The following is a 13,806-nucleotide window of genomic DNA, read 5'->3' as shown; positions in this document are numbered from 1 at the left end:
CAAATGGCCAAACTTTAATATGCTTTAGCCTGATTGCTGGGGTTCTTGTCCCAGCATCTAGAAGGATTCAGCAATCTGGAGAAGGCTGTGCATAGATTAAATAAGAGTCCAGAGATGAAGCATAATTTTGAAAGGCATTTGGAGGTCAGAGGAGCCTAGTTTGAAGGAAACTAAGATCTAAGTTCTAAGGCAGGGGTCCTCAAACTATGGCCTGCGGGCCACATGCAAATACAAATATTGTATTTGTTCCCCTTTTTGTTTTTTTACTTCAAAATAAGATATGTGCAGTGTGCATAGGAATTTGTTCATAGTTTTTTTTTAAACTATAGTCTGGCCCTCCAACGGTCTGAGGGACAGTGAACTGGCCCCCTGTTTAAAAAGTTTGAGGACCCCCGTTCTAAGGTCTCAGGTCTCCGCGTCTCAGGACCCCATGCTTTTTATTAACAAAATTTGTCCTAAGGCTAGGTGGAGATATACACTTAAAAGGTCAGGATTTCATACAGAATCCATTGTCAGAATGGGGGAATTAGCCTACAGCTGTTCAGGTGTTTGGCCAGTAGGAGGCAATAACATGTAGATTAAGATGCCCTTTAGCTGTCTGGCAGCCAAGAATCAATTTAATGTATCCTATTCAGGTTTGGAGAAATGCCTTTAGCCATTCCAACAGGTGACTACATGTGTGACTCAACCCTGTTGAGTCCCCAAGTTCCATCAACCGTTTGATGAAACTCTTGAAATTATGACATGCTGGAATTGGCTTCCGGCAACTGATGAACTCAACTGGCTCCTGATGACTCCCTGAGACCCCATCCCAGTGAATAAGATTGCAGCTCCTTGGATCCATAAAGGACACACTCAGGGGGCAGACTCAGTGAGCACCAAAGCCTCACTGAAGCAAGTCTTGCCCCGGAGGGGTGTCTCCAGCACAGAAGTTCTCCCACTGCAGACACAGCTGATTCTCACAGCCAATTGGCCTGGAGGCCAATCCCTCCCAGTTTTACCTACAGCAATCAAAGCTTAACTACAACAAGACTGTGCACAAAGCCCACAGCGGGTGCACCAAGAGTGTCTACCTCAGGTAATTGGGGAGGCTGAGCCACTGGGCCCTATAGGACACCTAGCACAGAAAGCCACTCTATCAACACAGGGAAGCATAAAAAATGCGGAGACAAAGAAACAGGACACAAATGACAGAAATGGAGGAAAGCAAACTACTGGATATGGAGTACAAAACCACACTTTTAAGGTTTTTCAAGAATTTTCTAGAAACCGCTGATAAACTTAATAAGACCCTCAAGAAATCTAGTGAGACCCTTGAGGTTGTGATAAAGGACCGACTAGAAATTAAGCATACACTGACTGAAATAAAGAATATTATACAAACTCCCAACAGCAGACTAGAGGATCGCAAGAATCAAGTCAAAGATTTGAAATACGAAGGAGCAAAAAACACCCAAACTGAAAAGAAAAAGGAAAAAAGAATCCAAAAATACGAAGATAGTGTAAGGAGCCTCTGGGACAACTTCAAGGATACCAACATTCGAATTATAGGGGTGCCAGAAGAAGAGAGAGAGCAAGATATTGAAAACCTATTTGAAGAAATAATGACAGAAAACTTCCCCCACCTGGTGAAAGAAATAGACTTCCAAGTCCAGGAAGCGCAGAGAACCCCAAACAAAAGGAATCCAAAGAGGACCACACCAAGACACATCAAAATTAAAATGCCAAGGGCAAAAGACAAAGAGAGAATCTTAAAAGCAGCAAGAGAAAAACAGTCAGTTACCTACAAGGGAGTACCCATACGACTGTCAGCTGATTTCTCAACAGAAACTATGCAGGCCAGAAGGGAGTGGCAAGAAATATTCAAAGTGATGAATAGCAAGAACCTACAACCAAGATTAGTCTACCCAGCAAAACTATCATTCAGAATTGAAGGTCTGATAAAGAGCTTCACAGATAAGAAAAAGCTAAAGGCTGCCAAAACCGGTTTGGCTCAGTGGATAGAGCATCAGCCTGCGGACTGAAAGGTCCCAGGTTCGATTCCGGTCAAGGGCATGTACCTGGGGTTGCGGGCACATCCCCAGTGGGAGATGTGCGGGAGGCAGCTGATCGATGTTTCTCTCTCATCGATGTTTCTAACTCTCTATCTCTCTCCCTTCCTCTCTGTAAAAAATCAATAAAATATATTTAAAAAAAAAAAAAAGAAAAAGCTAAAGGAGTTCATCACCACTAAACCAGTATTATATGAAATGCTGAAAGGTATCCTTTAAGAAGAGGAAGAAGAAGAAAAAGGTAAAGATACAAATTATGAACAACAAATACACATCTATCAACAAGTGAATCTAAAAACCAAGTGAATAAATAATCTGATGAACAGAAAGAACTGGTGATTATAATAGAATCAGGGGCATAGAAAGGGAGTGGACTGACTATTCTTGGTGGGGGGAGGGGGACGAAGGGGTGTGGGGGATGGGGGAAGAGACTGAACAAAAATCGTGCACCTATGGATGAGGACAGTGGGGGGCGGTGAAGGCGGAGGGGGGGTGGGAACTGGTAGGAGGGGAGCTATGGGGGGGAAAGTAACAACTGTAATAATCTGAACAATAAAGATTTAATTTAAGAAAAACTTTATTTTTTTTATTAAATCTTTATTGTTCAGATTATTACATTTGTTCCTCTTTTTTTCCCCCCATAACTCCCCTCCTTCCAGCTCCAACCCCACCCTCCGCCCTCACTCTCCACCCACTGTGTTCATCCATAGGTGCACGATTTTTGTCCAGTCTCTTCCCGCATCTCCCACACCCCTTTTCCCCCCAAGAATAGTCAGTCCATTCCCTTTCTATGTCCCTGATTCTATTACAATCACCAGTTCATTCTGTACATCAGGTTATTTATTCACTTGATTCTTAGATTCATTTGTTGATAGATGCATATTTGTTGTTCATAGTTTGTATCTTTACCTTTTTCTTCTTCTTCCTCTTCTTAAAGGATACCTTTCAGCATTTCATATAATACTGGTTTGGTGGTGATGAACTCCTTTAGCTTTTCCTTATCTGTGAAGCTCTTTATCTGACCTTCAATTCTGAATGATAGCTTTGCTGGATAAAGTAATCTTGTTGTAGGTTCTTGCTATTCATCACTTTGAATATTTCTTGCCACTCCCTTCTGGCCTGCAAAGTTTCTGTTGAGAAATCAGCTGACAGTCGTATGGGTATTCCCTTGTAGGTAACTGAGTTTCTTTCTCTTGCTGCTTTTAAGATTCTCTCTTTGTCTTTTGCTCTTGGCATTTTAATTATGATGTGTCTTGGTGTGGTCCTCTTTGGATTCCTTTTGTTTGGGGTTCTCTGCGCTTCCTGGACTTGGAAGTCTATTTCTTTCACCAGGTGGGGGAAGTTTTCTGTCATTATTTCTTCAAATAGGTTTTCAATATCTTGCTGTCTCTCATCTTCTGGTACCCCTATAATTCTGATGTTGGTACGTTTGAAGCTGTCCCAGAGGCTCCTTACACTATCTTCGTATTTTTGGATTCTTTTTTCCTTTTTCTTTTCAGGTTGGGTGTTTCTCGCTTCTTCGCATTTCAAAACTTTGACTTGATTCTTGCGCTCCTCGGGTTTGCTGTTGGGAGTCTGTATAATATTCTTTATTTCAGTCAGTGTATGCTTACTTTCTAGATGGTCCTTTATCACACCATCAAGGGTCTCATTAGATTTCCTGTACATCTCATCAAGTTTATCGACAGACTCTAGAAGCTTCTTGAGAGACCTCAAAGTGTGGTTCTGAACTCAATATCCTCCCTTGATAGTTTTGTCCTGTTTCTTTGTCTCCGCATTTTTTACGCTTTCTTGGTACACCCCCTAGTGGTCTTTGTGCGCAGTCTTGTTGTAGTTAAGCCTTGATTGTTATAGTTAATACTAGAGGGATTTGACCTCCAGGCCAACTGGCTGTGATAATCAGCTGTGTCTGCAGTGGAAGAACTTGTGTCCTCTAGGGAGGTGCTAATCTAGCCTTTGCCTGAGGCTATCCGGCAAATGGCTTTGTGCAGGGCTTGGGCGGGGCGGGTCCCACGGGATCACCAGGGTGGAGGAGGGAGCAGTTATGGCTGCTCTCAGTCTGTCCCCAGGGGCTCTGCCTCTCTGTCCCAGCTACAGCTGCAAACCTCGGAGGGACCGTAGCCAGACAGTCCTGCTTCTCCTGTTTGAGTCTGGGTCCCTAGAGACTCGCCCGGATCTGGAGCTCTGAGTCTGAGGCTCCCTCCGGATTGAAACAGACAACCACGCCCTCAGCCACCAGCCCGCGCCGCACACTCCGCACCTTAGTATTTTACTTCAGCACTGCGCCTCCTCTGATTCTCAGTTTCTCCTAGTTGTAGAACTTCCATTCAGCCAGCCCTCCTGTGGTTCTGGATGATGTCCGTTCCGTCTTTTAGTTGTATTTTTGAAGTGGTTGTTCGAGGCAGCAAACTCTGGCGTTAACCTATGCCGCCATCTTGGTTTCTCTCCATGAATCTAAGAAAAACTTTAAAAGAAAACATTCGAACAGGTGGAGGCTAAATAGCATGTTATTAAACAATGAGGTCAATGAAGAAATATAATACATCCTGGAAATAAACTAAAATGAATACAAAACAATCCAAAATCTATGAGGGGAGGAGTTCATAGCGTTACAGGCCTACCTCAAGAAACAAGAGAAAGCTCTAATAAACAATCTAACACTACAACTAAAAGAATTAGAAAGAGAACAACCATAAAAGCCCAGAATAATTAGAAAGAAGGAAATAATAAAGATCAGAGTGGAAATAAATGACATAGAGACTAAAATAACAATACAAGAGCTGGTTCATTAAAACTATAAATTAAATTAGTGAACCTTTAGCCAAACTTATCAAGAAAAAAAGAGCAAAGACCCAAATAAATAAGATTAGAAGTGATAGAGGTGAAGTAACAACTGAACTCACAGAAATACAAAGGATTGTAAAACAATACTGTGAAGAATTCTATGCCAACAAACTGGACAACCTGGGTGAAATGGACATAAAATCTTCCAAAAACTCAAGAAGAATCAGAAAACCTGAATAGACCAATAACAACTAATGAAGTTAAAGCAATAATAAAACAAACAAACAACAAAAACCTCCCAGCAAAACCTCCCAGTATTAGATTAGATGGCTTCACAGTGAGTTTTACCAAATATTCAAAGAAGAACTAGTACCTATCCTACTCAAACTATTTTTTAAAAAATTTAAGAGGAGAGAAGACTTCTACACTCTTTTTATGAGGCCAGCATTATTCTAATTCCAAAACCAGATAAAGATACTACGAAGAAAGAAAATTATAGATCAATATCCCGATAAACATGGATGCTTAAATTCTCAACAAAACATTAGCAAATCACATCCAGCAATACATTAGAAAATCATACACCAAGAACAAATGGGACTTATTCCAGGAATGCAAGGCTGGTACAATATTTTCAAATCAATAAAGGTGATACATCCCATAAACAAAATGAAGGATAAAAAATCACATAATGCTATCAATGGATGCAGATAAATCATTTGACAAAATCCAGCATCATTTGTGATGAAAACACTGAGAAAAATAGGAAAAGAGGGATCATACCTTAACATTATAAAGGCCGTATATGAAAACCTACAGGCAACATAATACTCAATGGGCAAAAATTAAAAGCATTTGGCTTAAGATCAGAACAAAACAGGAATTTCTGCTTTTACCACTCTCACTTTTTCCCCCCACCACTCTTATTCAACATAGCACTGGAAGTCCTAGCCACAGCAATCAGAAATGAACAAGAAATAAAAGGCATCCAAATTGTATAGGAGGAAGTAAATTCATCATTCACACATGACATGATATTGTACAAAGAAAATTCTAAGGACTCCACCAAAAAACTGCTAGATCTGATAAATAAATTTGGCAAAGTAGCAGGATACAAAATTAACATCCAGAAATCAATGGCATTTTTATAAACCAATAAGAACTCTCCGGAAGAAAAACTAAATAAACAATCCCATTTACGATTGCAACAACAACAACAAATAAGATAATAAACTGGGAGAAAACTTACCCAAGGAGGTAAAAGACCTATACTCAGAAAACTGCAGGACATTGAAAAAGGAACTAGAGGAAGATGAAAACAAGTGGAAGCATATACCATGTTCATGGATTGGAAGAATTAATAGCATTAAAATGTTCATACTACACAAAGTAATCTACAAATTTAACACAGTCCCTATTAAAATACCAATGGCATATTTCATACATCAATAACAAATACTCCAAAAATGTATATGGAACCAAAAAAGATCCTAATAGCCTCAGCAATCTTGAGAAAGAAAAACAAAGTTGAAGGGACCACAATACCAGATTTCAAGTTATACTACAAAGCCATTGTAAACAAGACAGCCTGGAATTGGCACAAGCATAGGCATATAGATCAATGGAACAGAACAGAGAACCCAGAAATCGACCCAAGCCATTATGCTCAATATTTGACAAAGGAGGCAAGAGCATACAAAGGAGTAAAGACAGTCTCTTCAGTAAATGGTGTTTGCCTAGCCAGTTTGGTTCAGTGGACTGAGTGTCCGCCTGCAGACTGAAGGGTCCCAGGTTCGATTCTGGTCAAGGGCACGTACCTCAGTTGCAGTCTCCCAGCCCTGGTTGGGGGCATGCGGGAGGAAACCAATTGATGTATCTCTCACATCACATCGGTGTTTCTCTCTCTCTCTCTCTCTCTCTCCCTTCCACTCTCTCTAAAAATCAACGGGAAAAATATCTTTGGGTGAGGATTAAAAAAATAATAAAAAAATAAAAGTCTTAGGGGGGGGGGGAAGGATACTTATGTAATACCCTTTGTAATACTTTAAGAGAAAAATTAAAAAAATAAATAAATAAATAAAAGTCTTTTTAAAAATAAAAATTAAATGGTGGTGTGAAAATTGAACAGTTACATGCAAAAAAATGAAAGTAGACCACCAATTGACATCATACACAATAATAAGCTCAAGATGGGTAAAAGATTTAAATGTAACTCACAAAACCATAAAAATTCTATAAGAAACTATAGGCAGTAAAATCTCAGACATCTCATGTAGCAGTATATTCATCAATACATTTCATAGGGCTAGAGGAACAAAGGAACAATAAACAAATGGAACGACATCAAACTCAAAAGCTTCTGCACAGTGAAGGAAACCACCACCAACAACAAAAAAATGGGAGCCCACTGTATAGGAGAACATATTCGCTAATGATACATTTGGTGAATGGATAGTTTCCAAAATATACAAAGAACTCATACAACTCAACATTAGGAAGACAAACAACCAAATTAAAAAATGGGTAAAGGGCCCTATCCGGGGTGGCTCAGTGGATAGAGCTTCAGCCTGCGGATTGAAGGGTCCCAGGTTTGATTCCGGCCAAGGGCACATTCCTGGTTGCGGGCTCGATCCTCAATAGAGGGTGTGTGCAGGAGGCAGCTTATCAATGATTCTCTCTCATCATTGATGTTTCTATCTCTCCTTCTCCCTTCCTCTCTGAAATCAATAAAGAAATATATATATATATTTTTTAAAGTTTGGCAATTTTTTTAAATTAAATCTTTATTGTTCAGATTACATTTGTTCCTCTTTTTTCCCCCCCATAACTCCCCTCCTCCCAGTTCCCGCCCCACCCTCCGCCCTCACTCCCCACCCACTGTCCTCTTTCATAGGTGCAAGATTTTTGTCCAGTCTCTTCCTGCATCTCCCACACCCCTTCCACCCCGCCCCCCCGCAAGAATAGTCAGTCCATTCCCTTTCTATGTCCCTGATTCATTATAATCACCAGTTCATTCTGTACATCAGATTATTTATTCACTTGATTCTTAGATTCACTTGTTGATAGATGCATGTTTGTTGTTCATAATTTGTATCTTGACCTTTTTCTTCTTCCTCTGCTTAAAGGACACCTTTCAGCATTTCGTATTATACTGGTTTAGTGGTGATGAACTCCTTTAGCTTTTTCTTATCTGTGAAGCTCTTTATCTGACCTTCAATTCTGAATGATAGCTTTGCTGGATAAAGTAATCTTGGTTTTAGGTTCTTGGTATTCAGCACTTTGAATATTTCTTGCCATTCCCTTCTGGCCTGCAAAGTTTCTGTTGAGAAATCAGCTGACAGTCGTATGGGTATTCCCTTGTAGGTAATTGGGTCTCTTTCTCTTGCTGCTTTTAAGATTCTCTCTTTGTCTTTTGTTCTTGGCATTTTAATGATGATGTGTCTTGGTGTGGTCCTCTTTGGATTCCTTTTGTTTGGAGTTCTCTGCACTTCTTGGACCTGTAAGTCTATTTCTTTCACCACGTGGGGGAAGTTTTCTGCCATTATTTCTTCAAATAGGTTTTCAATATCTTGCTGTCTCTCATCTTCTGGCACCCCTATAATTCTGATGTTTGTACGTTTGAAGCTGTCCCAGAGGCTCCTTACACTATCTTCGTATTTTTGGATTCTTTTTTCATTTTGCTTTTCCGGTTGGGTGTTTTTTGCTTCTTCGAATTTCAAATCTTTGACTTGATTCTTGCGCTCCTCTAGTCTGCTATTGGGTGTCTGTATAATATTCTTTATTTCAGTCAGTGTATGCTTAATTTCTAGTTGGTTCTTTATCACAGCATCGAGGGTCTCATTAGATTTTGTGAGGCTCTCATCAAGTTTATTGGCAGCTTCTAGCACATTATTGCAAGCCCTCAAAATTGCGTTTTTTAGCTCTATATCCTTCATTTCTGTCATGTTTTTTTGTCTCCACATTTTTTATGCTTTCTTGGTGCACCCCCTTGTGGTCTTTGTGCACAGTCTTGTTCTAGTTAAGCCTTGATTGTTGTGGTTAATACTAGAGGGATTTGACCACCAGGCCGACTGGCTGTGAGAATCACCTGTATCTGCAGTGGGAAAACTTCTGTCCTCTGGAGAGGTGCTAATCTAGCCTTTGCCTGAGGCTATCCGGCAAATGGCTCTGTGCAGGGCTTAGGCGGGGCGGGTCACACGGGATCAACAGGGCAGGCGGAGGGAGCGGTTATGGCTGCTCTCCGTCCTGTTCCCAGAGGCTCTGCTTCTCAGAACCCTGGCAACCGCTGCAAACCTCAGAGAGAAAGCTGCCCTCATGTTCCAACTGATGCCAGACAATCCCGCTTCTCCCGTTTGAGTCTGAGTCCCTAGAGACTCGCCCAGATCTGGAGCTCAGAGTCTGAGACTCCCTCCTGATTGAAAACGACAACTGCGCCCTCAGCCACCAGCCCGCTTTGCGCGCGCACCTCAGTACCTTTATATTTTCCACACTACGCCTCCTCTGAGCCTCGGTTTGCTGTTCTCTTTCCTTCTAGTTGAAGAGTCTCTCCTCAGCCAGCTTTCCTGTGGTTCTGGGTGATATCCGTTCCGTCTTTTAGTTGTATTTTTGAAGTGGTTGTTTGCGGCAGCAATCTCCGGTGTTTACCTATGCCGCCATCTTGGTCTCTCCTCGGCCAAGAAATATATTTTTAAAAAATAAAAATAAAAAATGGGTAAAGGGCCTGAATAGACACTTTCCAAAGAGGACACACAGAAGGCCAAGAGACATGGAAAAATGCTCAAAGTCACTAATCATCAGAGAGATGCAAATTAAAATGACAAGGAAGTATCACCGAACACCTGTCAAAATGGCTACTGGCAACAAATCAATAAACAAGTGCTGGTGAGGATGTGAAGAAAAGGGAACCTTAGTACACTGTTGGTGGGAATGCAAGTGGTGCAGCCACTGTGGAAACAGTATGGACTTTTTTCAAAACCTTAAAATTGGTGCAGCCAGTGTTGTTCAGTGGTTGACCATTGACCCAAGAACCAGGAGGTCACAGTTTGACTACCTAGTCAGGGCACATGATGGGTTTCAGGCTCAATCCCCAGTAGGGGGATAGCAGGAGGCAGGTGATTGATGACTCTCATCATTGATGTTTCTTTCTCTATTTCCCACTCTCTTCCTCACCCTGAAACTACAACAAACAAACAAACAAACAAACAACTTAAAAATGAACTGCCGTTTGTCCCACTTCTGGGAATATATCCTAGGAATCATGTAATACCAAACAGAAAGAATATACACACCTCTCTGTTCAAAGCAGAGTTGCTTACAATAGCTAAGATCTGGAAACAGCCCAAGTGCCCATCAGCAGATGAGTGGATAAAAAATTGGCAATACATTTACACAATGGAATATTATCCTATCTAATAAAAGAGAAACATGCAAATTGACCATAACCCCAACGCCCTTCCCATTGGCTAATCAGCATATCCTTATGCAAATTAACTGCCAACCAAGATGGCGGCCGGCAGCCAGGCACTGAAGTGAACAGGAGGCTTGCTTGCTCCAGTGATGGAGGAAGCCAAGGTTCCCCGCCTGCCGCTGCCGGCCTCTGAGCTTGCACTCTAAGCAAGTATGTTACAATTATAGAATCTAAACATTCCCCAGAAACCTGCTTTCAGCCGGCCGGGATCTCAGAGCTGGAGTTGCAACAAAGTTTCAAATACAGAATGTAAACAAAGCTCCGAAACCTGCTTTCAGCAGCCAAGGTCTCAGAGCTGCAGCCGAGGTCTCAGAGCTAAAGCCAGCTCTTAGTTCTAGTGACAGCCATAGAAGGTAAATAAATCCCAGAATAAAAGAAAAAAGAAAAAAAGGAGAGGTTGGGAGCTTCAGTCGCCCGCCAGCCTGAAAACAGCCCTCAGCTCCTCACCCAGACTGGCCAGGCACCCCAGTGGGGACCCCCACCCTGAAGCAACAAGATGGCGGCTAATTTGCATACTGAAGGGGGGCGGCAGTGGGCAAGGCTGTCCGCGGTCCCGGACCCGGATCTGTGACCCTGCCGGGCGGGGGGCAGTGCTTGAGGCTGTCCGCGGTCCCGGGACCTGGATCCGTGACCCTTCCCAGCGGGGTGGCAGGTCGCACAGGGGTCGATTGGCTGGGGTTGGGCAGGGCAGGACACCTGGCTTCTGCCCAGCCCCAGTCACTCTGGGCAGGTGAGCAGCGCAGAGAGCCTCTGGACAGGGGAGGCAGGCCGGTGGAGGGCGGCCTGTACTCACCACATGGCGGTGGTGACAGCTGTGAGCACGCCAAGTGGAGCCTGCAGGCTGAGCTGAAGTAGCAAAAGCAGGCCATCAGCACCCAGGAGTGGCTGCACAAAATCCGCCTCCTGGCCCAGAAGGTGCAGGATCACAGGGACAGCCACCATGGTGGACCAGACTGACATCCTCCTGGCCGCACCACAGGGGTTTGCGGATCTGCAAAGCCAGAGGCCTCCGGTGTGCACATCCCCCCCTGGCGTGGGAACATCCCCCAGCACACTGTCACCCTCCCACGCCTGCAACAGTTGCAAACCAAGTTGTGCACAAGTCCCCCCCCCCCTCCACCGCACTTCCATCAACCCGGCATGCCAAACACCCCCACAGGATGTGCACACATCCCCTATGATGCGCTCACGTCCTTTGGAGAGTGTCTGGGTGTTCTGGGTGCTGAGAGTGGGCGCCTGTGAGATGACAGTGAGAGGGCGGAGTGGTGATGCCCTGTTCCCATGGAGGCCAGTGCAGCTACAAGATCACCTCTGGGGAGTTAATGCAGGTGCTGAGGCAGGAGCAGGTGCAGAGAGACACACCTGGTGGGTACGGGCAGCCCTCACTGAGGTGCCTTCGGTCAGCATTCAAGATCAAGAACCCAGAGGCGGAGAGGAATTCCATCCACTCAGTGAAACAGTGGGATAGTCGGGGCGACTGTAGAGGAGGAATGTGCACTTCGGGTGCCAGCACCCATGAGCGAAGGCTGCCCTGACTGAACCTCGCTTGCTTGGGGCCTAGCTCACTCCTGCTGGGCAGCGGGTGACAGGACGTGCTTTTCCGAATTAATGAGAGAAAACGTTGATTCTCCTGCTGCCCACGAAGGTGGAAAGTGAAGTGGGCAGACGTGTGGGGAGTGAGCGAGGTTCCCTGTCTGGGGGTTCCATATCTGCTGTTGGTTTATTTCAATGCTGACTAGAGATATATAGGGTGTCCCCTCAAAATCTATACACACTTTGAATACCTACTAATTCCAATGGTTTTAAGCATAAAAAAGAAACAACAATGGAGCTGTTATCTGTTAAAAGTGTGGGCACAAACAGGTAGTTGGACATTCCATGAGGGGTCTCAGATTGGATAGGGTGAAGGCCAGACTGAGGGGCCCTTCCCCCCCACTACCGCAGTGCATGAATTTCGTGCACCGGGCTACTAGTCTATATATATAAAAGCCTAAGCGGCCATTGGACCAGTTGACTGGTCAACCGGTCCACCAGTCACTATGATGCACACTGACCACCAGGGGGCAGACGCTCAATGCAGGAGTGTGCTTTTGACCAGTGTGCTCCCACAGCAGAAGCGCCGCTCAGCTGACCAGTGGGTGCCAGACGCAGGGCTCACAGCTGGCAGCCTTAGCCCAGGGACCACAGTGGAGAGGCAATGAGCCTACCGAGCAGTGGTGGCAGCTGGCACAGTGGGGCCAGGATGAGCAGGAGTAGCAGGCGGCGTTGGGCTGCTGGTTTCGGCCCTATCCCCACAGGCCACGCCAAGGGACACTACCAGTGCACGAATCCATGCACCAGGCATTTACATTTAATAAATATTTGAATTGATGAACTCAATCACCTCTAAAAATCACCAAGACCACTAATGAAATACTTTGTTTGCTTAAGACTAAGTCCTGCCCTAGCTGGCTTGGCTCAGTAGATAGAGCTTTGGCCTGAGGACTGAAGGGTCCCGGGTTCAAATCTGGCCAACGGCACATGCTTGGGTTGCATGCTCGATCCCCAGTGGGGGGTGTGCAGGAGGCAGCCAATCAATGATTCTCTCTCATCATTGATGTTTCTATCTCTCTCTCTCTTTCTCCCTTTCTCTCTGAAATCAATAAAGAAATATATATTTTTTAAAAAAAACTAAGTCCTACTGACTTGCATGTAAAAATATATTCTAGCCTGGCCAGTGTGGCTCAGTGGTTGAGTGTTGACCCATGCACCAAGAGGTCAACAGTTTGATTCCTGATCAGGGCACATACCCAGGTTTTGGGCTTGATCCCCAGCAGAAAGGCATGTATAAAAGGCAGCTAATCAATGTTGATGTCCCTCATCGATGTTTCTCTCTCTCTTTCTCTCTCTCTCCCCCCACATACCTCTTTCTGAAATCAATAAAAACATATTAAATATACATAGATATGTTTTTTCATTACAAAGAATGAACACTATTTCTGACAGTAACTCTCCTTTTATCTTTCCACATAAAAACATAAGACATCAAGAAACCAAGATGGCGGCATAGGTAAACACCAGAGTTTGCTGCCTCACACAACCACTTCAAAAATACAACTAAAAGAGAGAACGGACATCACCCAGAACCACAGGAAGGCTGGCTGAGTGGAAATTCTACAAGTAGAAGGAAAGAAAAAAGCATACCGAGACTAAGAGGAGGTGCGGTGCGGAAGTAAAATATTAAGGTACTGAGGCGCATGCAGAGTGGGCTGGCGGCTGAGGGCGTGGTTGTCTTTTTCAATTGGGAGGGAGTCTCAGGCTCTGAGTTCCAGTTCCGAGCGAGTCTCTGGGGACCTAGACTCATACGGGAGAAGCGGGACTGTCTGGCATCGGTAGGAACTCGAGGGCAGCTTTCTCTCAGAGGTACTTGCAGCAATTGTTGGGACACTGAGAAGCGGGGCCTCTGAAGGCAGGACTGAGAGCAGCCATAACTGCTCGCTCCGCCTGCCCTGTTGATCCCCTGGG

At 44.1% G+C, this 13,806-nt stretch overlaps 1 protein-coding gene across 1 annotated transcript in view; it reads left to right on the top strand.

The window, feature by feature from the left end:
• The first annotated feature begins 13,508 nt into the window (after positions 1 to 13,508).
• The window catches only part of SAP130 (Sin3A associated protein 130), a 123,165-nt gene continuing 122,867 nt past the window's right edge, over positions 13,509 to 13,806 (top strand). The window contains exon 1 of the mRNA XM_070423215.1: positions 13,509 to 13,526. The gene's annotated coding sequence lies outside the window, so the exon portion shown is untranslated. The remainder of the gene's footprint in view (positions 13,527 to 13,806) is intronic.

This window comes from Myotis yumanensis, unplaced genomic scaffold (genome assembly GCF_028538775.1).
Source record: "Myotis yumanensis isolate MYYU_CA2020_CCGP unplaced genomic scaffold, mMyoYum1.0.hap1 SCAF_8, whole genome shotgun sequence".
NCBI lineage: Eukaryota > Metazoa > Chordata > Mammalia > Chiroptera > Vespertilionidae > Myotis > Myotis yumanensis.
The sequence above is the reverse complement of the archived record's forward strand: the minus strand, read 5'-3'. Positions and strand labels throughout refer to the sequence as shown.